This window comes from Sus scrofa, chromosome 8 (genome assembly GCF_054392235.1).
Source record: "Sus scrofa isolate SSC_HxYL_T2T_F1_AM1 chromosome 8, Sscrofa_HxYL_maternal_Yorkshire_Landrace_v2.0, whole genome shotgun sequence".
NCBI classification, from domain to species: Eukaryota; Metazoa; Chordata; class Mammalia; order Artiodactyla; family Suidae; genus Sus; species Sus scrofa.
The window spans coordinates 28,467,121-28,493,728 of NC_139390.1; the positions used below are offsets into that span (position 1 = coordinate 28,467,121).

Consider the following 26,608-nt stretch of genomic DNA (forward strand, 5'->3'; position numbering starts at 1 on the left):
CCTGCATGGTTTTTTCTTAAATTTTTCAGCAGTAGGACACGAAATGAACATTAGGAAAACACATCGTTCCTGGGGAGAGGTGGCCACACAACCACTTGCGAGCAAATCTTCACATAAAAAGATAAATATCTCTCCAAAGTACAAAAAGTGATTTTAAGAGTGAAGTCAGTCAAAATCAGTATTTAGGAAAAATAAAACTTTGTTTATTGCTACAAACACACGATCTGCCAAAGAATCGCTCAATTTATACTATTTTACTTACAGAAGGACCATTTTCTTCTTCTTCTTTTTTTTAATGGAAATCAGAGCCTACCTGGAAAACTTGATTCAACTTTGCCCAGGTCTGGGTTGTCTCCCAAATCTTGTGACGCTCCAAACAGCCTATTTTATTTTTAACAGCTCCCAGTGGTTGGAGTTATGCCAAGTGCTATCTGAGAAGTAAAGATTTCAGTCAGCCCCTAGATTCAGGTGAACTGGAAGCCAGGCCCTCCGGCAGCAGCTGTTCAAAAATGCAAATATATACAGTTCCCTGTGAGGGCAAGCGTCAGCCCTGCTGGCCACCAGAGGCGGGTGATCTGGAGGGAAAGGTGTCCTCTGGGCAGCAGTTGCAAAACTCAGGGCTGCAGCTAAGCATACATGCTCTTTGCTGGGGGACACCAGGGAGCTGTCAGGAGGCGGAGGAAAAGGGCAAAGCTGGCAGCCCCAGGTGGAGAACCCCTCCGAAGCCTCTGGACGCTGCCTGACCGGAAGTCTGCTCCTCTGGCTGGGCCGCAATCCCTGCAAGCAGTCGGCTGAGACGGTGTTGCAGTCGCTGTGCCGTGTCCTGGAGTCGTGGCCTGCCAGGGACTGTCCCTGCAACTGTTACCATCCTGGTGGGCCCAGAAGTACAAGCCAGGAGAATAAGGAGCATCCCCTCAGTGGCACCTTCAAAGACCGGATCAGCACACAGAAAAACCAGGACATGGGCACATGGAAAGCTTCCTTTGGGAGCGATACCCGTGCTCCGGGAGGCAGAGGGAGCGTCAAAGATGGCGGCACGCTGCCTGGGGCAGGGCGGGGCGAAAGCAAGAAAAGGGGGGAAAACGGCGGAACCCACCGGCTTCAGCAATGGGAGGGGGGCAAAAAAGGAAGAAAAGGGGGAAAAAAAAAAAAAGATGGGACTCTCAGGCTTCAGCATGGCCAAGGGGAGCAGGACTATGGACGTCTCAGTGGAACTTCCTCCTCGAACCAGTACTTTAAAATTAGCAAATGAGCCACTTCTGCAGAAAGTCTGGGTGCTTTCCAAAGAGCCGCTTCTTAGGAGGCCCTGAGGCAGGTGAGTCCACTGAGGGCCCTGTTCAGGGCATCTCTGGTTCACCACAGCCCCCGGCTGGACCTCTTTCCGTCTTTATGCCCGGATGTTTTTGGACGCTTGGCTCTCAGGAGCCAGTCTTAAAAGTTGGGGTGCCCCATGTGGGGTATGAATGCTTTGCTCCTCAGGGGAAGCTCCCGGCTTTGAGTCCCCCCTCCCCCCACCTCCACGGTAAAGTCTCAATGCCAGGGAGGGGTGGGGGGCGTGGAGAGCCTGTGTCTCAGCCTCTGCTACCCTTTTGCATGTGGTTTCACCTTCATTTGCCTGAGGTGAAGGGGGGAGGGTCACTCTACCGATTTTTAGTGTATTTCCGGAGGAAGTTTTCCATATACACCTGCAGATTTCCCACTTCCCCGGGAGGAGGTGAGTTCAGAATCTTCCTACCTTACCATCTTGAATCCTTATTTTGTTTCTCATTTTGAAAGTTTATTTTAAAGATCGTTTTAGGAGTTCCCATTGTGGCGGAGTGGAAAGGAATCCGACTAGTATCCATGAGGATGCTGGTTTGATATCTGACCTCGATCAGTGGGTAAGGACCTGGTGTTCCCCTGAGATGTGATGTAGGTCCCACACATTGCCCGGATCCCTTGTTGCTCTGACTGTGGCGCAGGCAGGTCCAATTTAACCCCTAGCTTGGAAACTTCACTACGGTGTGGGTGCGGCCCTAAAATGACAAAAAAAAAAAAAAAAAAAAAAAAAAAAAAAAAAAAAGCATTGTAAGAACAGAGTTAAAAGCAATCTGAGAAAGTATTGCATTGAATCAACTCATTAAATAAGTATGGTAATTAAGTCAAGCAAAGGAAATACGTTTTCTTCTGCAACCCTGGAAATAAGTTTTGTTGTCCTAAAAGTCCTTAGGCTTGCAAAAAAGGGAAGGGGGTGGAAATCAGGGCAGTTAAATCTGCCTCTTAATTGGGTAAATATGTCCTTCTCAAGTCATTTTGATCTTCAGACTATGGCTTGTTTTTTTTTTTTAAAGATGTAATGTTAAAAATTCAGTGGGATGGCGTTCCCATCGTGGTGCAGTGGTTAACGAATCCGACTAGGAACCATGAGGTTGCGGGTTTGATCCCTGGCCTTGCTCAGTGGGTTAAGGATCCAGCGTTGCCATGAGCTGTGGTGTAGGTTGCAGACGCGGCTCGGATCCCGAGTTTCGGTGGCTCTGACATAGGCCAGGAGCTACAGCTCTGATTGGACCCCTAGCCTGGGAACCTCCATAAGCTGCAGGAGCGGCCCAAGAAATGGCAAAAAAAAAAAAAAAAAAAAAAAAAATTCAGTGAGATTTGGTGGTCTGTCCTTTGCAAGCACAGTAAATTCCTGTAAGATAGACATAATTGTCTGACCCAAGTAAGCGTGAGTTCGCAAAGGCTGGAGTTTTACTTTCTTTTTTGATGACTTCTGCAATTAATCTTCTCATTTTCTACCATACTTCCACCCTCCTTATTTTCTACTCATTTTACTGTCAAAATTGGTCTGAGGTGTGAAAGCATTTGAGTATCACTGCTCTAGAGTGTTGTTGTTCTGTCTTCTTATACCAGTATCATAATCTATTTTAATCATAGTTTCTTCAAAAACAATGAATTCAACCCTACAGTCAAAACACTGCTGGCAACTTTCAAATAGCATTGCTCAGATTCAGAAACGGTACTTTAACTGGTATCCCTAGCACAAAGAGAATCTCAGAATGGAGCCCCACAGTGAGAAGCGAGGATCAAGTGCCATCAACAAACATAAAATCAGATGGTACATTAAGAAAACCAGAACATACCTTGATAAGAAGCAGCAACATCTATCACTGTACAGTTAGCAGAACCCTAGAGGCTCTTTGCAGCTAAGAACATCAAACTACAAAGTAGCCCAAGGTAGCTGAGTCAATACTGTGCTAGAAAAGAGAAAATGTTCAGGGGAGAGCAATGAAATATCTGGGGAGGGAAATAATAGGTGATGAAGAAGGAAGTTTATAATGTAACACAAGCATTTGAGATGTAAAAGTAAAAATCGAGATTTATTTATGCATTCTACAGGTATTTTTCGAGGACCTACTGTACTCCAAGCACTATTCTAGGCACTTAGGATACATCTGCAAACAAAAAGACAATAAATGAACTCTGCCATCAGATAGATTACATGGGGGAGGCAGGTCAGAGAGGCAAACAATTAAAGAGGAAGAAAGAGAGTTTCTACCAAGATGAAGGGCTTGAGATCTGCACTCATGATAAGAATAAGGTCTATACTTAAAGAAGAGGTTTTAGGAAATTTTTCCAAAACCTTGAGGACTGAAGTGCCCATGCTTCACCACACCTTGTGAGTTTACCAAATTTAAAACATAGCACAGGTGCTACATAATGGAATATTTGAATACATCTTTAAAGCATCTAATTATTTTTTAAATATTTATCCACTTCATGGTCCTTTGAAGTAGGAAAGATAAATGAACTGATACTCAGGAAACAAATGTTTTTTTTAGTAACCACAGTAGTTTGGCAGAAGTTACCGTGTTGTTATTGCTGCTAGATGGGAGTACTCTCATTCTCCTCAAATGCTCCTGTCATCACAAAGTTCTGAGATTAATTTTCCTCTAGGAACCTAGGTATCATTAGCATTAGATATCCAGAGTGGTTATCTTGACTATTGGATTTAAGATTTATTGCCTCATGTGAAACTTGTAAGCACAACACACATAAACACAGGGAATTTACCTTGTAAAACTCTTTTTTAGCCAGGATTATTTCTGCATGTATTTGCTGTATCTTACACTCTGTTTCGTTTCCCTCATTCCTATTGTAGAGTCATGTCCAAGTTTCTCCTGGTGGATTGTCTATCACTCAGAACAGGAAGATAACAAAGCAGCAATACTTCTGAAATTGTGTCAGCTTGGAAGGTAATTAAATTTGCTTGCTCTAATTTGCAATAATTGTTTGAAGATGTGAAGCTCTGCCACACATCATTTTGGCAGCTATCATTAACTTGGGCTGTGAAATGGATATTACATACACTCATATGTCATTCATTATAATGCCAGCCAAGGAAAATTTTAAGAGAAATCTGTTTGGGGAGAAAAAAAAATGTACCAAATGTGCTCTATGCCTGCTGCACTAGTATTGCTGCTGGTTTCCATTTCTTATATAAGTTTGTTTTTGCTTTTATTCTTTCTCTCCAACTCATGGTCTTATTTTCACCTAAATTAGACAAATCTAATGCCAAACCTAATGCCAATAAGACAATATTTTAGCTGTGTTATCCTGGAACAGTGGCCTTACTTCTGTAAGCCTCAATTTGCTCATCTGTAAAATGGGCATCATGAAACTGCCTACTTAGTACACTGCTGTTTTGCTTTTTTTAGAATAAGAATTAACTATTTGAATGCAAATAAATTACTTATTCACAGTGTATTCAGTCCATCATTCAATAATGATTTATTTGAAAGGACCATGTCCAAGACATTGCTTAGAGTAAATGTTTAATAAAGGACGTTTAATTATTATTACTAATAAATACATCATGTTTTAATATATACCAGGAACTATGCTAGGAGTGAAAAGGAACTAAAGATGAGTAGAGCAGTGTCCTAACTCTCTTTCCATGTTGTGATACATACATACACAACTATCCCTTCTCTGAGTATAAAGAATCTAATGTAGGAAGAGGTTGAAAATATGTCCACGTTTCTACAGCAAATAGCAGAGGTTCTTCTAAAAGCCAGTTCAATGTCATTTCTATTGGATTTAAGAAAATACAATGTTCCATATTTCAAGAAAAAATGTAAACAATTCTAAATAAAATTTCCCAAATGGCTCTTCAAAACCCACACCAGTATTAGGGCTGTGTGAGAGAAACAACCACAGAGGAAAACGTCAATCTGAAAAATGACATGTCTTCTGCAGGCTGATAAATTGTCCATATTACAAACCCAAACCATCTCCAGTGAATTTATGAGTCATTAAAAATAATAAGAGTGATATCTGATCAGTTTTCAGATCTGCTCCCCAGTCATGTTTGATTCTACAATCAGACATTTATTTGCCCATAGAAGGAAGAGCTCTATTCTTCATAGTATAAGAAACTCTGTCAAATCATACCACTTATGTTCCTTTATTATAATCTGTACCTGTGCAAGTTAAGAAATCACTTTGTATATAATTTGAAGGAATACCCTCATCCCTGTTATCTGCTCCCTACCCCATCCCCACAAATTTATCATTTTAAGGAAAACATATTTCATTTCCATTTCTCTTTCATAAAATGGGCATGGTGAATCACTAATTCAGTACATCTACAACATATCCACAGAAGATAAATTTAATCTGCAGAGCTCAGCTAAATCCCTTAGGATGGAAACTTGTCAAAAAGCTATGGAGTACAACACAGAGCAGATAGTTTACCACCGTATTAGATGGGGATTGTGTGTATGGTGATCTTTATTTGCAGACCTAGGGAATAAGGAGAGATGGCATCGCATGTCAGCAGAAGGGCAGATAGACGTGTAGGGGAAAAGTAGGAGCGATTGATAATAGCAATATATAACGATATATTGATGGTTATCTCTTATTGTATGCTTATTGTTCCAAGAACCATACTACATGTTTTACAAGTACAGTCCTCACACACACACACACACACAAAAATAAAACCCCTATCTGGTATTGGTATTTTATTGCAGCTGAGAAACATATGGCTTCCCCATTGCCACACAGCAAATAGGTGGCTGAATTTCAATTCAGACCTGACTCCAAAGCCCAGATTCTTAACCATTGTGCTGTATGTCCTGTGATGCTAAATTTTCTCCTGAAATCAAAAGTCATCTTCTTTTTCCATCCGACTTGGGCATCCAGTAGCCTAGCACTACAAGGGAGTATACACAGCTGCAAATGGGGGTGGAGTGGGCAACAGAGACATTCTGAGGCAGTAGATCTGTAGCAGAGATCTGCTGCATAAAGCCCAGTCCATCGACACAGACCATGTTTGGAGAAAGCCATATCCTAAACAGTGTGGGTTTAGCTTAAAGTCCCATCAGATAACCAAATATATCCTCAATAGAGGAGGGAAAATCCAGTTAAATAGGAACTTGCTCCAAATACATTCTGCTTATTCTCTCTAATAGCCTCAGTCTTTAGAATGACTATGCCAGGTATCCGAAATCAACTATATTTTTTATGACTATTGCTGTCATTAAGTCACAATCCCTATGTTTCCCAGCCTTTGAGTTATTTCTTTGGGTTTTCTTTTGGGGGGGGGGGTTGTTTTTGTTTTTTCTTTTTCTTTCTTTCTTTTTTTTTTTTTTCCTGCAACTCAGACAGCTTTCTAAGTTGCTCGTTCCTTGGAAATAAATCTACAGAGTTTATAAATAGCCAATTGAACTTCAGCACCTCCTACCTGAAAGTGTATTGCTAAATTTTTTTTAAAGAGTAAATTAACTGTGACTTCATTCAAATCATCTTTTACTCAGCCGGAAGGAACCTAGAGCACAATCTGTAAACTACATGTATTTTATTTCATTATCATAAAAATATTTTCTTCTAACTAAAAATATTAGTTACCTGTGTATTATCATTAAGCACAATTTATTTTGCCTACATTTAAAAGTTCCTTCCTCCTTAGAGAGATTGTAAAGTCATGTGTCCCTTTTGTTCTAAACAATTCAGTGAAGTTTGAAGCTGACAGGATATTGATTGGTTGGGAATATCCATGACCCTCTTTCCTCAGCTAAAGAGAAAGAAGGAATCTCTGAAAGGAACGATGTTGTGGACACTGTCTGTACCCTAGGGATATAGAAGCATCATGGAGATGTAGGTGCATGGCTCAGATGGTCTTCTTTTTTGTCTAAAAGTTACAAAATTAAAACTTTTTTCTCTTTTTCAAAGATTGAAGTTAACCCAACCAATAAAGAAGACATACATCCTTATTAATAACACTACTGATTTGAAAGAAACTTATAAAGGGACCCATTCTCAGCAATAGTCTCCTTTAAAAATAGACAAATTCACCTGCCTGTAAATAGTTGGAAATGGCTAAATTCTGGAGAATCAGATATTGAAAGCCATTCAAAGAATTTTAACACTGATTAAACCAACAGCTGCCTGATAGAATATGATGTTGATTTTCTCAGCTTTCAAAATAATCTCATGAATGCAACAGGCAGTAGTTATGAAAATGAATACACAGATCCTTCCTTGCTAAGCTCCATTTTTCTGCCTATTGGGTCAGCTGTAGATTAGCCTTTGTTATGCAGAAAAGTGATCAAGAGAAAGTAGCTGAAGACCAGCCTGCATTCCCCATGGGGTCAAGTCTAGAGAGGTAGGTTCTGTTTTGATGTGCAGTGTGCTATGATTAGGTTGGAGGTGACAGGACAGTGGGCCAGCAGTGAGGCTATGTGGATAGTCCAAGGGAAATAATTTTTTTTTTTTTTTGCAGTGTGTTAAGTGTGAAAGCTTAGAGGAAAACGCAAAATAGTATATCTATACTTTGGAGATAATTTTTGGTTAGAAACAGAATATTTGATGTGAAGACAAATCTTAAGGTATTTGCTAGGAGCTTCCTTGTAGCACAGTAAGTTAAGGATCTGGCATTGTCACTGCAGCAGCTCAGGTTGGATCCCTGGTCTGGAAACTTCCATATGCCATGCACAAGCACAACCAAGATAAAAACGTTTGCTAAACATTTACAGTATATTTTAACTACCCAGATACCATTCTCTATCTCAGCTTTGGTTTTCTTGAGACACCAAATAGATTTTTTTTTCACTTTTTTTTTTTAAGGGCTGCACCTGTGGCATATGGAAGTTCCCAGACTAGCAGTCAAATCGGAGCTACAGCTGCCAGCCTACACCACAGCCACGGCAACACGGGATCTGAGCTGTGTTTGTGACCTACACCGCAGCTCACGGCAACACCAAGTCCTTAACCCACTGAGCAAGGCCAGGGATCAAACCTGTATCCTCACGGATACTAGTCGGGTTCAAACCTGTCCACAAAGAGGAACTCCCAGATTTAAATATCTTTTAATAATAGTTTTCTATCAGACTGCTGTTTCTATGTATGAGACATTTTGCTATATGAACCTCCATTGTATTTAGGTTGCAATGATAGTTTCTAAGACAATGACTTCCAACAGTCCCTCCACCTCCTTTTTCCCATCTAAAACCACAAAACATTTAGTAATAAGCACTACCTTTAAAAAGAGAATTTACATATGATGACTTCCCTTTTTTATAATCAAAGCTTTAATGATTTATTATATAAAGCACTACTGGGAATTAATAGAAAAACTACTGAGATTTAATAGGTAAATAGAAAAAATATACATTTTATAAAAGAGGGACATTATAAATACAAAAATACTTTTAGTATTAGTTTTTTTGAATAGTTCTTTATAGAACGTATGATTAATTGATATACATTGTATACATATTTTTAAAATTTTATTGAAATATAGTTGATTTACAATGTTGTATTAATGTCTGCTGTACAGCAAAGTGATTCAGCTATACATACATATATATTATTTTTCATATTCTTTTCCATTATGGTTTATCATGAGATGTTGAGTATAGTTGCCTGTACTAGACAGTGAGACCTTGCTTTTTATCCATCCTATATATAATAGTTTGGAGCTTCCAAACTCCCAATCCTTCCTTCCTTCCCTTCCCCTCCCTCTTGGCAACCGCAAGTCTGTTCTCTCTATCTGTGAGTCAGTTTCTATTTCATAGATATAAGGTAGGAGGTAGATGGACCCTAGACTGAGCAGCTGGAGCTTGTCTTCTACTGATATTTCAAGGAAAATATAATGACAGGAGCAAAGAGGAGCTGAGTTCTGCTGGAGTAAAAAGATAAGATGACCACATTTTTTATTCTTGAAGTCAAGGGGACCTCCCCAACCACACACATACAGGAAGATTCCACACGGGTCCAAAAGGGAGACGGTGCTAGCCCATGACATGTCCTGCCAACCTCCCAGAGACCCTCATGCTGGAATCCATCTTGGCTAGAAGGTGCACGTGCATATTGATGAGGGCCCTGAGTCAGATCAGATACAATCAATCAGCAAGGTGATAGGCCAGAAGTGACCCAGAAGACTGCCCCCATATAAAGAGCTTAAGCCATCCCAAAAGCACAACTCTCTTAGCCTGCCCATGTGCTTTTGGCACATACTCTGCTTCTAATAAATGCTTTGCCCACTTATTTGTCTCTGTATTCTTGCTGAATTACTTCTTCAAAGAAAAAAAGGACCAGGGTCCTACATCAAGCCTACTGGCCCTCATGGTCTAGCAGTTAGAATTCAGTGCTCTCACTGCTGCAGCCTGGGTTTGATTCCCAGAGAGAAGTGTGTACCTTAAGCCATACCTCATGATCACCCCCTGAGATCAGATATGTTCATTTGTGTTGTATTTTAGACTCCGTATGTAAGTGATATCATTTGGTATTTATCTTTTTCTTTCTGACTTACTTCACTTTTTATGATAATCTCCAGGTCCATCCATGTTGCTGCAAATGGGATTATTTCATTCTTGTATGGCATGAGTAATATTCTTATGTGTGTGTTTTCAAAGAGTTATGCTGATATTGATGTTTGGCCTCTCAGCATCAATGGTTCCTTTCCCTAGAGCCCCATTTCCTACATTCTCCTCTTGGTTGAATACCAGAGGCTCCTTCCACTAGATCCTCCCCTCCCTGCTCCAGTATGCAAGGTCAACTCAAACCTGGCCAATCAAATGTTCATCCCCATGAATTTGGCTCTTACTGTAATGACAGAAGAACAGAAGAAATGGTTGCAGTATATTCATTGTAACAATGACTACTGAGTATTTCATGCTTTTAAAACCTCCTGCAGCTGTCAGTCTGTATTCAGCCTCACTTAGAACCCTCTCCCCATATATAATCCAACAAATTCTCTTTTCAATTAAACTTGCCAGAGTCTATTTTTACTGCCTGCATGAAAATAACCATAACTGCACCTATATGTGTGAGTTGAATTTTAAAACTCACTTTTATTCTGAGTCATCTGATTCATTGTGCAAACAGCTTTGACACTTAAATATCATGAACCATTGCTTCACATATATGTTATCATAGCAAACAGCTAATTAAGATATAGTAGTCATAATAGAGTCATCTGAAAATGAATAAACACAGTTGGTTGTTGTGTGGTGAGGAAGTTGCCTTCCTCACTGTCAGCCTGTTTCAGAATCAGAAATTTCGTTTATTATTTTACTGAGAACTTTGCCAGGATAGAATCTCTAAAAGATCAAGCAGATCAAGAGCTACTCTGATGGGCATGCAAGGACGTAACCCATAGCCTTCTCTCTCTTTACCAAGCAAAGCCTAGTGCACAGACCAGCATCATCATCACTTTGGCACTTGTTAGAAATGCATGCCCTCAGGCCCTATGTCTGACCTGCTAACACAGAAAGTGCATTTAAAACCATTCTGCAGGACATTTGTTTACACATTAAAGTTTTAAAAATTCTATCTTGCTTCACGCTTTGCATTTATCATATTGCTATTTTAGTCTCCACTCTAATAGCAGACAGCCTCTATGAATGTCCTTTTCCAAAGCACTTTAATATCAATTTTCTCATTTCATTTTCATAATAATTTTGGGAGGTATGGGAGATAATACTGCTTCCCAGTCTAGAGAGACAACTGAAGCCTACTGAAGCTGACTGATGAGGCCACCACGGTAGAGGGACAGTCAGGATTAGCACACAGAAGTCTTCAATTAAAGAATCAGAGTTGGCTCTGGATGACTACTGGTTCATGAATCTTCTAAGAGAATCATTTCAGCAATATTTCCTTTAAAATATTTCTTCAACCTCTGCCTGCAGCTACCAATGGGTCAGGATCTTATTACTTCAGAAATCAGCTGTTTCACTTGTCTGTTTTAACTTTATAAAATGCTCTGTCTTGAAATATACTTCTCATATCCTTGAGTCTAGAAAGAAGAGAATGTTTTAATCCTTTCCCCTTCAAATATTAGAAAAGAAATCTTTCTTTAAGTCATTTCTTGTCCTGAGTAAATTATTTCAAGCGTTCACTAATGACATTATCAAATCCTTCAACTTGATCATTCCTATTAAGAATACTCAAAGTATGTGGGATTCCTATTAAAAATATTGCAAATAATCTAATACAGTCTGACCATCATAAAGTACAGAGGGATAATTACTCCCATTAATCCAGACATGGTATATTATTAAGGCTGCCTAAGGTTCATCCAGCCTTGATAATATTCATAAACTATTCTTGTCTTGTACTGAGATTGCATCTTCATTTTCATGTAAACCTTTCTCTTATCAGGTTTTCCCCATTCTATCTCTGAACTAGTATTTTTTGTTGTTATTATTGGTAGTGGTTTAATTTCTATGCCTGATAAAGAGCATTAGTTCTTGTTCAGTGGTGTCTTATTGGTTATAGATCATCATTCCAGACTCAGAAGGTGATTTGAAATCTCAGTTTTACTGTCAAGGCGGGACCATGGGGGCAGATTCTCCCATTCTGAGACAATCACAGCCAGTCCTTTCCTTTTCTCAGCCTCACAAAGAAACAGTCCAGGCCCAAATAAGTCTCTACAGATCTGCCTAAGATAGACCATCAGCATCCCACTATAACCTAAAGCCCTATTAAGAACTGTTGAGGTTTTGAGAGGCCAGTTAATCACCCTTCTCTTTGAATTCTAAATCATTTGAGTAATAGATATCAGATTCAGAGAAACACCAAAATTTAAGCTTTACTGCTCACAAAACTTACTGAGGACTATAATTTAAAGCAGAGGCCCAAATTGACTTTTGATGTCCATTCCTCTCTCTTCTACCTCATGGGAAGCTATCCAGTGTGAACACAGGATAGGAGTAGAGAGAAAAACACACCAGTCTATAGACAGACAGTTTGTAAATAGAACCATTGAGAAGCAAGAAGGGGCAGTTTAATTAGACAGAGCCCATCTGCCTAATGTCAGTCATCAGATCAATCACTCCACCCACTGTGGAGAACCACCTAGGAGGGGAGGTCTGGGAATGTTCTCTCAATATGTTCTCTTTTGGGGTGGGAAGGGTAGTCGCACTCCTTCTGAAATGGAAGGAACAAAATAATGTGTCCCCACTAACAGGAAGCCCTGGAGTAGGGTGTTGATCCTGCCATGCTGGTTGTTTGCTGTCTCTGGGATGAGATTTGTTCATTTCTCCCTCTAATCCTTTGCAAATACCACTGCTTGATTAGAATCCTTCCCCCTTCTCCACTAAAACAAATCTCCCTGTGGCTCTATTTACTTACAGGGATTGCATTATTTGAGTCATTGAATGTTGAAACATCTAAAAATCAAATTTGTTTCAAAGTCAGACACATCAAATTTAAATAGCTGCTGCCCATGGAATGGAATAAAGCTTCCTTTCCCCTGGATTATTAAAAAAAGGTTTAATTATTTTTGGACATTTGAAACATAGTAAAATGTACAAGCCAAGTTTCTGCTCAGTTCACAGCTTAGTCTGACAGCCTGTATATTTAAACCATAAAGGAAACATTGGGTGTTTGGTAGAGGACTTGTTAGATGAAAATTCTTTGAGTTAGTTCCTTAGGAAAAACCTGAAATTGTGAGGCTCTAAGTCAAGTAAAAGAATCCAGTGGCTTGCATTCTAGAAGCTTATGAAGTATCTTCTTTATATGCTTAGTTTTTATTTCAAGGTCCCTCTTTTATAGATAATAAATGAAGAAGTAAAAATGGAATAAAGTTAATAATATATTAATCATTATTAATATGCAAATAGAATTATCAATACATTTGTAATGTTTAATACAATACTATATAATTTGATAATACTGTAGTATTATTGTATTAAATTGTAATTGATGTTATTAAAATTATTATAATTTTAATAATGTTATAATTATAAAATGTTAATGATATTCTTATCCAAAGATAGGCCTAAGGACATGTACATACTCTCTTGGACACATAATACCAATTTAGATCTAATTATTGGAAAGAAACTTTTGTTGGAAGATAGAAACTCTTTTTTTCTTTTTTTAGGGCTACATCCGTGGCATATGGAATTTGACCCCAGTCTGAGGGTCAAATTGGAGCAACAGCTGCTGGCCACAGCCACAGCCACACCAACACCATATCTGAGCCATATCTACGACCTAAACCACAGCTCATGGCAGTGCCCCACATCCTTAACCCACTGACCAGGGCCCGGGATTGAACCTGTATTCTTACGGAAACTAGTTGGGTTTGTTACCACTGAGCCACAATGGGAACTTCAGGAGACAGAAATTCTAATTTGTATTTGAAGGCAGAATAAAAACTATTATTTTAGCTATGGACATTTTCTCACCATGATCTAAATTTAAATATTGATTTTTTTTTTCCTTTTCTCAGTTTTTTCTCTAAAGAAACATGTGCAGAGTGAAGAAACAGTAACTCAGAGTAAGGCCAGATTCATCTTTCCATTTCCCCCCAGGGGTTTTGTCAAACCCACCCATTGATTGGTGCCATCTATTGCTTTCAAACCACAATTGATAGTTATTACATTAAGAAACTTAGGGTGATTAGGAATGACTTCCCCTGCAGTTATTGACATTGGCAGGCTGCATTAGGTTAGCAAAACATGTTAGCTATGCAGACACTCTGCTAACATTTTATCTTTTTCCTTCTGGGAGAGTGAAGCAAGTACAGTGATGCTGAGCCCATGCAAGCTATCCATGGAAAGCATGTATGCAGATGTGGTAGTCTTGGGGGCCAGTGGTTAGAAGGTCTTCCAAGTCAAGTCTTAAAAGAGTTTCTCAAAATGTAGCCACGTGCAATCCACATGAATCACAAAGATCAGTAACTTAAAATGCAGATTCCTACTTCCCACTTCAGAATGACTTAATGAAAATCTCTGAAACTGCAACCCATGAATCTGTCCTTGTTTTTAATCATCTCTTAGTGGATTTTATGCATATGAAGGTCTGAAAAGCACTGAATCAAGTGGCTTATCCTGTAGCATGTTCTACTGTTTCATACTCTACTAGAGATTTCAAGTAACAACCCATTGGGTCTCAGGAAGGTCTGGTGTTTGTTATAAAGGCAGATTCTCCAAGCCTATTTGCATGAAGACAGATTGTTTATTACTTCAGAGTTCTTGACCTTGGCAGATAAAAAACCTTCTGAATTATACATAAAGTGTGGAGTGTTTTTGTATTTTTCTGGGGTGAGGATGTTTAGCCTTTATCAGATTTTCAAATACCTCCCTAACTCTCCTATATTTCTGGATCATTTGACTAAAGAAATCAAACTCATCTAATTGCACCTGATTTATTTTATCAGAGACATCATTTACCATGGTCAGAACAGCAGGTCATTTACTTTAGGACAAGAAGAATTAGTCCTTAAATTGTTTTGTGGCTTTTTTAATCATAAGTTTTTCATTTCCTAAATTATCACCTCTTTCTGAAATAAAATACCATGCACATTCATCATCAACCTAATATCAGAAGTCTGGTTCTGAATGTTCCATCAATTGAATGCAAAATTCATATCAAGGATGGGAAATAACTAAACTTCTGGCCACAAAATAAACCCTCTATTTCCTATTATCTGTCTATCACAGCTTTTGCTTCCAAAAAAAGGAAGAGGCTTTTGTGATGGAGGTCACCTGTAATTTTTATTCTACCACTCTCTCACTGAAAATATTTAAGTCTCCATTGTTGTGTGGTAGTCTTTGCACAAAGAAGTTATAATAAGAGAAGAAATGAAGCGAAGTCAAAGTGAATAAGGATAGAACCTACAACTATTTATAAAAATCTGATTCTGGGTTAGTGACAAAAAGCTTTTTTAGGTCTGGTTAATAATATTGTGTCAGGAAAGGCACCCTCTTAGACAAAGAAAAAGATGAGTTAGTTCTCTATAATGTGAATTTTGCAAAAGGCAGAATCTTTAGTTAATATATACATAAGCTGAAAGTGAATAACTATTGCAAACCAATATTTTCTGTCTGTAGAGTCAGGACTTAAATTTCAGCATATATCAATAGTACATACAGTAAATCTAGGTAGGAAAGAAGTGCTCTTTGAATACAAGGAGACATAGCATCTGACTCAAGAAAACTTCCTCAGAGCAAAATCCTGGGCCCATGAACACTGAAGAGAGGCCTAAACTCTAATGGTAGTTTTCCATCTGTGTTTGCCGTAGTCTAGCTTATATTTCTTACAAGTGCTATCAATGTCTGTGACAATAAACAATTCTTCACTAGGTACATGAATAAAAGATAATGACTAAAGAAGATAGTCCAGATTCTCATTATTTAGGGTAAATATATGACCTATATGAAAAAAATCTCAATGGCCTAATAAAGTATTTTTATTCTTAGCTCCTAAAAAGCTCAATATAGCACAATGGTATGTACTGTTCCATGCAGCAATTCAGAGACTAGTATCAATTCTTCTTTCCTGGGAGTCTGCATCTAACCACAAGGAGGAAGAGAGAGAATGGGGGGAAAAAAAATGAGGGATTTGAATGGGCCACTTCTGGACATGGCATACATCACTTCTACCTATATTCCACTGGTCAGTTCTCCATCACATGGCCCCACTTAACTACAAAGGAGACTGTGAAGAGTAGGCGGGCTGTGTATCCAGCAAGGTGCTTGGGGGTGGGGTGGGAGGGTAGGTTTCAGTTAGCAATCAGCTTTTCTCTGCCTTATTGGAATTGTAGCCAGCTCTTTCTTGAGGTAACGAGTACCTTGTAAGTAATACCAACTCATAGCCAACTCTAAGCTTAACTACACTATGTTCTCTGCAATAGGATTTTTTTCTCTGTTATCTTAAGTAGTAAGGTCACCCTAGTTGTAAGCTTGAGTGAGATGCTTACTAGTCTAACAGTACAGAGGGACTCTGCTAAGGTTAAATTGTTAATTTACTAAATGCCTCAGCATGTTAACCACTTAACCAACAAGTTATTTTTATTGAATCATTCTTTAGTATGATTGCCATTATAGTTCTATACCTCTTCTTAAAGAGCTCTAGATTATTCTAATGTAAGCTATCCTAATTCTCTTCTCCTTCTCATAAACATTAATTAAGCCACAGACCCTCTTATTCACACTGTTTTGACATGCACAATGTGTGAAAAATATAGTGAACTAATGGAATTATCTACTTCAATCTCATACACTCACCTCTTTGACCCTGCGGGATGATTTCTTAATGAGACCATCAGCTGTACATACCAATAAGATTAGGATTTATGCAATTACTTCTCAAATCTCAGCCACTCATTAGCACACTGCCTCTTCAGCAGTTAAGTGAATTAACCATTTAGCTATGGAGAGCCTTCATTTTTTTATCCATTTTTATCTCTAACTTTTAATATATCATAATAATATGCCTCATATTTACTGTACTGCTAATTTATGAGCAAGGTTTTCTGTTTAAAAAAAGAGATGCTAAAAATTATGTTTTATTAAAGTCTTTCCCACTTGCCTTTCACCCTTTCCCTCCATCCCATTTTCTACATTTCTCCAGAAATATATATGTTAATTGTTACAGTAAAAAAGCAGTCTACCCCAATACTTGTTAACAAACCTAATGACAAATTTCATCTTTCTTTAGTCAAGGAAGACTCAACTTTGGCAACTCGCACGCTATGGTTCATAAATCTGTTGCCAGAAAATAAATGTATGGATTTGGAGCATTCATGTATTTGAGAGTATATATGCATCATTATTACTCAGAAAAAATGGTAAAGGAGGAACTAGCATATTCTATCATAGAAAAGTGCTATGCGTAAAGAATGTTTAGTAACTAAAGCATCAAGAAAAGACAAGACCTTGTTACTGAAAACTTTATCTATAGGAATTACCATTATAAGGTATTTTACTTCTAAAATATTCTATCTATGTAACACAGTTTTGAAATGCTTGGACTCTTCCATTGCCATCTGCTTTAGCCACTTTTTTTTACTCCTGTGTGATATTGCTTTCCTAGGAACGTTTTTAATTTCAAACATTACTGAGTTGTAAAAGGAGGATAATGGGGTATTTCCATTGTTCCACAAAGCCATACCTTGACAAATGCCTTAAATACAAATATTAAAAATACTGCAGATTACAACAACAACCTTCTTTCTAAGGCTTTTTTAAAAACTGCAACAGAAGAGAGAGGTTTGTTTTTTTGTTTGTTTGTTGTCTTTTTGCCGCTTCTAGGGCCGCTCCCACGGCATATGGAGGTTCCCAGGCTAGGAGTCTAATCAGAGCTATAGCTGCTGGCCTACACCACAGCCCCAGCAAGGCAGGATCCAAGCCGAGTCTTCGACGTACACCACAGCTCACAGCAATGCCAGATCTTTAACCCACTGTGCCAGGCCAGGGATCGCACCCGCAACCTCATGGTTCCTAGTCAGATTTGTTAACCACTGAGCTGCGACAGGAACTCCAGAGAGAGTTTTGTATCTCTCACCTCTTTTATATCTTCTCTCCTTACCTCTGACAAAAGTGGAATCTTTTAGTACAAAATTGTGATGGTATCCTATGAAAGGCATTAAACATGGGCAAATAAAACCTTGTCTTATAGATGCTCCATTCTATGGAATGTACTATTATGGAACATTGTGATGATTATTGTCTGAAGAGATCCACTACTGCCATCCTGAGACAAATCCTGAAGAAAGGACAGTCTTCAGGATGGAGCTAAGACTCCATGGAGCAGGGAGCTTCAGAAAGGGGACTAGAAAAGAGAGATTGTGTGAGGTCAGGTAAAAAACTCTGGAGAACCAGGTATCCACGCAAGGAGACTGCATTGACTGTAATGTTACCACCAAAAGAGAAAAATTTATTTTGCATCGACCACTGAAAATTCTTATGTATTTCTAATTGACTTCTAATACAGTTTTATTTTAATTTTTGACAATAAACAGTACCTACCCATCCTTCCAGACACTGTACACTAGGTTAAAAAATAATATTATTTCCAGGGACCATCAACATAGTCTCTCAGTGGTAAATGTAAATTAGACAAAAGGTAGTCATGTATTTTTTTTTTATTTTTTATTTTCCCACTGTACAGCAAGGGGGTCAGGTTATCCTTACATGTATACATTACAATTATATTTTTAGTCATGTATTTGACAAAATCAATTAGTCAAGAAAATGGGCATTTTCTGGATGAGCTGGGACTTTATTATAGGATAATCAGTTTTGATCTTCTATTGACCCTGTGAACAAACAGATTTAAGATGTTTTTTACTCATCTGCTACCCCTACCTCTTATTAGAAGCAGTTTTTCCAAAGAAGGAACTTTGGTCATACATGCTCATAAAATCCTCCAGAAAACAACAAAGAAAAGAGACACAAACTTATTAATACCAGAAATGAAACAGGGATCATCACTATTAATCCCATGGACATTAAAATGATAATACAGGAATATTATGAATAATTCTCTACAACTAATTTGATAACTTGGATGACATGGACCAATTCCTTGGAAGACAAATTAACAGTACTCATGTAGGAGAAAAATATAATCTGAAGAGATCTATATCTTTTAAGGAAATTGAGTCAATAGTTACTAAACTTCTAGAAGAAAGCACTATAACTGTATGGTTTCTTTCTTTAATTCTACCAAACTTTTTAGGAAGAAATAATACAAATTCCCTGCAATCCCTCCCAGGAAATGGAAGCAGAGGAAGCACTTAATAATTCATTCATTAAAGCCAGTACTGCTATAATACCAGACAGAGACATTATATGAAAGGGATTCTCAAGATCAAAATTTCTCATGGACATAAATGTAAAAATTCAGAATGAAATATTAGCAAATCTAATGCAACAATGTATAAAAATTATAACCCATGACCAAATGGAATTTATTCCCAGTATGCAAGGCTGGTTAAACATTTCAAAATTAATCACTGCAATCCATCTCATTAACAAGTTAAAGAAGAAAAACCATATGACTTGTCATTGATGCAGAAAAAGAATTAACAAAATCCCATATCTAGTCATGATTTTAAAAGAACCCGTCTTAGCAAACCAGGAATAAATGAATTTGATAAGAAACATCTATAAAAAACCTAGAGCTAGTATGTTTCTTGCAGAAAAGCTAGATGCTTTCTCCCTATAATCAGGAACAAAATACCTCTCTCTCTTCTTATCCAACATAGTACTGGAGGTCCTAAGTGATGCATAAAGACAAGAAAAGTAAAGTGTATATAAGTTTGAAAGAAGTAAGTAAAACTGTCTTTGTTTATAGATAATGAGTGGCTGCAGAGAAAATCCCAGAGCATCAACGATAGCAAGAACAACAACAAAAACCTGCTGGAACTAATAAGCAATTATAGCAAGATTGCAGAATACAAGGTTAATATAAAAAAGTCAATTACTGTCCTACATACCATGAATGAAAAATTGAAATTTGGTATTAAATATACAATACTGTTTAGATTAAGATTAAAAAGTGAAATATGGATGAATCTAAGGAATAAATAAAATATGTATAGAATATATAAATAAAATTATAAAATGCTGATGAGAGAAATTTTTAAAAATCTAAATAATAGGGAGATCTATGTTCATGGTTGGATGACCTGATATTATTAGGATGTCAGTTCTTCCCAATTTGACCTATAGATTTAATGGAATCCCAGTCAAAACCCGAGCAATTTAATTTTTGGATACCAATAAAGTGATTCTAAAGTCTAAATAAAAAAATAAAAGACCAAGAATAGTTAACACAATACTGAAGAAACACAAGGTCAATGGACTGATGATAATCAACTTTGAGACTTACTCTAAAGTTACAGTAAGTTGTATTGGTTCAAGAATAGAAACATTGATCAATAGAATATACAGCCCAGAAACAGACCCATGCAAAAAACAGACAAATGGATCTTTACAAAGGAGCAAAAGCATTTCAATGAAGGTAGAATAATCTTATTTAACAAATGGTTTTGGAATAATTACATCTCCATATGCAAAAAAAGCTACACACGGACTTTACATATTTCGCAAAAATTACTTCAAATGGATCATAGACCTAAAAGTAAAATGCAAAACTACAAACTTTCTAGAAGGTAGCATAGGAAAAAATCTAGATAGCCTTGGTTTTGGTGATAACTTTAGAATATCAAAAGTATTATTTATGAATGAAAGAAATAATAAGTTGGACATAAAATTAAAAATGTTTGCTCTGTGAAAGATGCTCTTAAGGGAATGTAAAGACAAGACACAGGTTTGAAAAAAATATTTGCAAAACTTATATCTTATAAAGGCCTTGTATTCAAAATATAAAAGGAACATTTATAAACCAATGATAAGAAAGCAAACACCCAACAAGAAAAGGGTCAAAATTCTAAAGATACCTCACCAAAGAAGATATATAGATGGTAAATAAGCATATGAAAAAATAATCAACATTGTATGTCATTAGGGAATTGCACATTAAAAAACAATAAAATAACATTACCCACTTATTAAAATGGTTACCAACTAAAAAAACTGAAAATACCAAATCTTGATGAAGATACAGAGCAATAGGAAATCTCATTCATTGCTGATGGGAATGCAGAATTGTACAACCACTTTGTAAGATGGCTTGGAATGTCTTACAAAGTTAAGTATAGTCTTACCATTTGCTCTAGCAACCATGCTTATAGGTCATTTCACAAATGAGTTGAAAACTTACATGCACAAAAAAACTTGCATGCATGTTTACAGCACTTTTATTCATAACCTCCAAAAACTGGAAACAACTAGATATCCTTTAATAGATGGAACATACAATGGAACATGAATCGGTGCTAAAAGGAAATGAACCATGAAGTCATAAGAAGACATAGAGTAACATTAAATGTATATTGCTAAGTGAAAAAAGCTACATATGTCGTATGATTACAATTATATGACATTCCAGAAAAGACAAAACTGTAGAAATAGTAAAAGGATCAGTGGTTGCCTAATGAGTAGGGCAGAAGGGAAAAAAAGTGAAGTATAGGGGACTTGGGCAGTGAAACTATTTTTTGATGTAATTATACTAGATAATATATGAATTTGTCAAAAACCATAGAACTGTAAAATACAGAATGAACTTTAAGATCATGGATTTTAGTTAATAGCAATGCATTGGGTCATTAATTGTAACAAATATAATAATGTAAGATGTTAATTATAGGGGAAAACTGTGTATGCAGCGAGAGGATATATGGGAATTCACTCTTTTACCTGCTCAATTTTTCTATAAATCACATGTAAAATAAATGCTACATCTAAATCTGACAAAAGAAAGTTACATCAATTATATGAGCAATTCTCAAAAATAAGGTAAAAACCAGAAAGTTCAATTTAAAAATAGGCAATGGTTACAAGTAGGCAATTTATAGAATGAGAACTAACAAATATTTGAAGATGCCTAACTTTGCACGCATTAGGAATAACTCAGAGTTCCCGTCCTGGCGCAGTGGAAATGAATCTGACTAGCATCCATGAAGACGCAGGTTTGATCCTTGGCCTCACTCAGTGGGTCGGGAATCCTGCATTGCCTGTGAGCTGTGGTGTAGGTGGCAGGCATGTCTCGGATCCCAAGTTGCTGTGGCTGTGGCGTAGGCCAGCAGCGGTAGCTCGCATTCGACTCCTAGCCTGGGAACTTCCATATGCTGTGGGTACAGCCCTAAAAAGCAAAAAATAAAATAAAATAAAATAAAAAGTAATGCAAGTTAAAACAATGAAATACTTTGTTTATCCTTTAGATGGGCAAAAATAGAAAAATCAGATAATATTAAGTTTTAAGCTGTAAGACAATGAGAACTATAATACACTAAATAAATGAAACATACATAAACCCATAAAACAATATTACATGTATTTATTTAAGGATGCCTAAATATAGAAAGATATTTAGTATACGATTGGAGTGAATTTCTATGTGAGGAGGAAATGGGGGTTAGAAAGTAAAATGAAAATTTTAAAATAGCAAGTAAAAGTAGAGAGAAGCATAGACCAATAAATAGTGCACCATGAATTGAGGAATGTGATGGATTCAACTCCACACCTGAAATCCTAATATTAAAATAAGAGAGTTAAGGAAATAGAGCAGAAAGGCTTGAAAACAATTGGAAATCAAGAGATATTATATGCTATGTTCAAAATAGCAGATGAAAGATATTTCTTTTCTTTTTTTTTTTCTTTTTTTTTTTTTTTTTTGTCTTTTTGCCATTTCTTGGGCCGCTCCCGCGGCATATGGAGATTCCCAGGCTCGAATCGGAGCTGTAGCCACCGGCCTACACCAGAGCCACAGTAACACGGGATCCCAGCCGCGTCTGCAGCCTACACCACAGCTCACGGCAACGCCAGATCGTTAACCCGCTGAGCAAGGGCAGGGACCGAACCGGCAACCTCATGGTTCCTAGTCGGATTTGTTAACCACTGCGCCACGATGGGAACTCCCTGGTTTTTTTTTTTGTTGTTTGTTTTTTGCTTTTTGTCTGAAAGATATTTCTAAATGTCCCAGCACAAGCTGTTTCAGTGAAAGTTGGGAGGGTGACTGAAATTAAGATAAAAGCAAGTAACCGGTGACCAAAGTGTGCAATGGTAGAGATAATACCAAAGGCATAGAATGCTCACCAAAAAATAAAAAAAAAAAGTATAAAAAGGGAAAAGTTTAAAAATTTGAAAGTTTTAAGTGGGACATAAAAATGTAATGAAAAAAAATCAAATATCTTGGTTCTTTTTTTATAGTGGAAATGTCCAGTACTAGAGAATTATGTTAGGAAAGAAGAGAATTCAAGAAAAAAGTATAAAAGTTGCAATTATTGGAATTCCCTGATGGTGCAGTGAGTTAAGGATTTGGTATTGTCGCTAGTGTGGCTTGGGTTGCTGCTGTGGCATGTGGAAGATCCTGGCCTGGGAACTTTTGCATGTCATGGGTTCAAGAAAAAGTTGAAATTGTTTTTTTATTAATTAAGGTTGGCTAAAGATAAACTGTACGAATCTGAAGGGAAAATGTAGAATGGAAAAGGATGTTAAGACCATGATAGAAAGTAGATAAATAAATCATCCAAATCACTGAAACACAAGATACTCCACAAAGCACAGGAGAGATTAAGGGCAGTATTGTGCAGTGGTTAAGACTAAACCTTTTCTTATTAGAAAACTAGACTTAGGTTTTGAGCTTACCTTCAATACTTACTTAGTGGCCTTGAGAAAATACCATTTCAGGACTTCTTTAAATGATGTTGTCGGGAGGATTAAATGAAGTAATGTATATAAATTTCCTTCACATGATAAGTATCGTTGTTAGCAGCATCAGTACCATATTTTATTTATCTCTACTCTAGCCACATCCATTAGAGAGCATCAAGGAAATGTTTAAATGTTCAAAAAGAGAAAATCAATTAATTATTATAAATACATTGAGTGGATAGAGAGAGATAAATAGAAATATAAGAAATATTCTATGTTAAAAGATTATTTAAAGAAAATAAAGGAGTTAGAAGATCATTAAGAGGAGAAAAGACTATAGTCCCAGAAATCAAAATTGAAGGAATCATTGAAGAGAGAAAGCTGTTAATATCTGAAGGGTTCTGGACCTAATTAGGATGTATGTGGTGGGGGGAGGAATTCCCCTCACAGCAAAACAATTCTCCAACACTAACTGAGTGTCTAGAGTTCAGTTAAAACTGTCCACTTGGAGACGGTATCAGATCCCACAGGTTAATGGCTCAGTCTTTGCAAGTGCCCCCCCAACACACACATATATCACACTTCAGACACCAATCACAAACCCAGGTTGTCACCTGTGCTTCTGACTGACCAGCTATATAGGATTGGAGTTTCCAATGACTTCTTCCTCAGGTTTGATTAATTTGCTAGAGTGGCTCACAGAACTCAAAACATTTTATTTACTAGACTATCCATTTATTAAAAAGGAGGAGCCTGATGGAAGAGATGCGTAGGGCAAGGTTTCAGCAAAGGTCTTAAAACTTCTATGTCCTCTCTGAGCAAGCCACACTCCCCAGATTTCCATGTGTTCAACATGGAAGTTTTCTGAACTCTATCCTGTTGGGATTTTATGGAAGTTTAATGAGATAGATATAACTGATGAAATCATTGACCGTTAGTTACCGAATTCAGTCTCCGGCCCCTCCCCCTTCCATGGAGGTCAGGGGGATGGGTCTGAAAGTTCTGACTTTCTAATCACATGGTTGGCTCCCCTGGAAACCAGCCCCCAACTTTAGGTGTCCCACATCACCTCATTAGCATAACAAAAGGTATTTACAGCTCTTATCACTCAGGAAATTCCAAGGTCTTTAGGAGCCCTGTGCCAAAAATGGGACAAAGACCAAATATATGTCTTATTATGAATCATAGTATCACAATACTACATAGTTTAGCATTTTGGAGATAATTCTAAACATTTGTATGCTCTTAATTATCTGTAAAAGTTAATTACTGAATGCCAAGTATGTTCCAAGCACAGTCATATGATGTAAATAGCTTTATCTTGAGTGTACATGTAAGAAATTTGAGTCTCTAAAAACGAATTTAAAATTTATCCAGGATCACACAGCTTACTACCAAAATATCAAGGATTACCCAATTCCAAGTAGAGAGCTTCTTCAACTACATGAAATACATTTCATCATCAAGTGTTATTATTTAAATTTATTCTTCATGAACATTTTGTGGGATTAAGACTGTCAATGCTAGAAGAGTAATGCTGTATGAGGTGTAATTTTGCCAGGGGCATCAAGATTATTCACATTTGGATGCGTGGGTAGGAGAATTCTAGCAACATCTGCTGCCCCTCCATGGTCCAGTGCACAGAACTATAAAAATGCAAAATGTTCTTTTTTTTTTTTTTTAATGAACAACCAGTCCCAAAGGAATCACTCAAAGGAGAAGGCAGACTTTAAACTTAACCATAGAATCATTTCAAAGCTAATTAGAAGCTACAAATTTGGAAAGTAAAATTTCAGTGCAGTATATGTAGAGCAGGGAAAGAATGAATTGGCAGACTGTGTTCTATCCACAGTCAAACTATATTTTTCAGCCCAGCACTGCCCACCTTTTTGTTTGACAGTTGGACTAGCATGGCTTTTACTGCACTCATGAAGTAATGGGAAGAAAAGGGTATAACTGTCCTTTCTACTCATTGCAAAATGTCCCCTTAGACTAGGCAGTAATTACATGAAGAATTGTAGTCAAAGGCTGAAACAGGTGGTGAAACCATAGCTGAGTCCTTGCCCCTGGGTGATGGGAGCCTATGGAGTTAGAGGAGCCTCTGACAAAAATCACACCAGCATCTCTTTCCAGCCCAGCCACTATGGTCTTAGAATGTGGACCAGTACAAAGGGGAAATGAAAATAGGAAGTTGAGAGATTTCTGCGGGAGCACAGCCCTAGCTCACAATCCACAGACTTATGCTCCTTTTGTGACAGCTGACTGGATCACCACACTGCTTGAATTCAAGTCCTAAGCCACCTTAAGTAAGTATCTATGAAAGCATCATAGAGCACTGAGGACTTTGGAATCTGGAGAACCTATGACAGTGAGACATCTTCCTACTCTTCCTTAGTAATTTTGCTTTCACTACTGATTGAAGAAAACGATTTTTAGTTAGTCCTTCCTCTCACTCCTGCATGCCTAACCCAGAAAACATTATCTCTGCTAAATTCAACCCACATTTTCTACTTAGAGTAGAAAGAAAGAGGGCTTTTGCTTTGAAGTAAATAAGTAACTGCATTAAATTTTGTGCACTAAATTATAGACTCCTGCTTCAAATACACTAATTTAAATAAATGAAATCATTAGCAAGTGTAATGTACATCCAAGAAAGGCAAAATAGAGTTGCTAAAACTTTTTTCAGGGCTGCCACAACACACTTATTCAGAGGTCAACCTTCTGGTAATTTTGGCTCTCTGAAGATAAGACAAGCAACTGGCTTGAGCACTGAAATAATATTAATCATTAAGCACTTTATAGACAGTTCCATTCATCACAAGTTTTTTGAGGACCCACTAGAAGAAAATATTTAATGAGCTAGTAGCAGAGACTGTAGTTGCTAACTACAGAATCCTTCCAGCCCTTTCTCCTAACATTTAGCTGAGCACATTGCTGCCCATAAGAAAGACTACATTTCCCTGATTCCCTTGATGCTTAGGATGGCCACGTTACTGAATTCTGACCAATGAGATGTAAGAGGGGTGTGGTGTAAAACTTCTGTGAAAAGTTTTGAAAGGGAGGAACCATTCATTTCTCCATTTCCTTCTTCCTGCTATTAATTATAGGAAAGA

The 26,608-nt window shown here is 37.4% G+C and overlaps 1 long non-coding RNA gene across 1 annotated transcript in view; it reads left to right on the top strand.

Annotated features, from left to right (window-relative positions):
- The first annotated feature begins 568 nt into the window (after positions 1-568).
- The window catches only part of LOC110261944 (uncharacterized), a 175,104-nt gene continuing 149,064 nt past the window's right edge, over positions 569-26,608 (top strand). The window contains exons 1-2 of the long non-coding RNA XR_014812301.1: positions 569-1,315; positions 4,139-4,232. This is a non-coding gene — a long non-coding RNA (uncharacterized LOC110261944). The remainder of the gene's footprint in view (positions 1,316-4,138; positions 4,233-26,608) is intronic.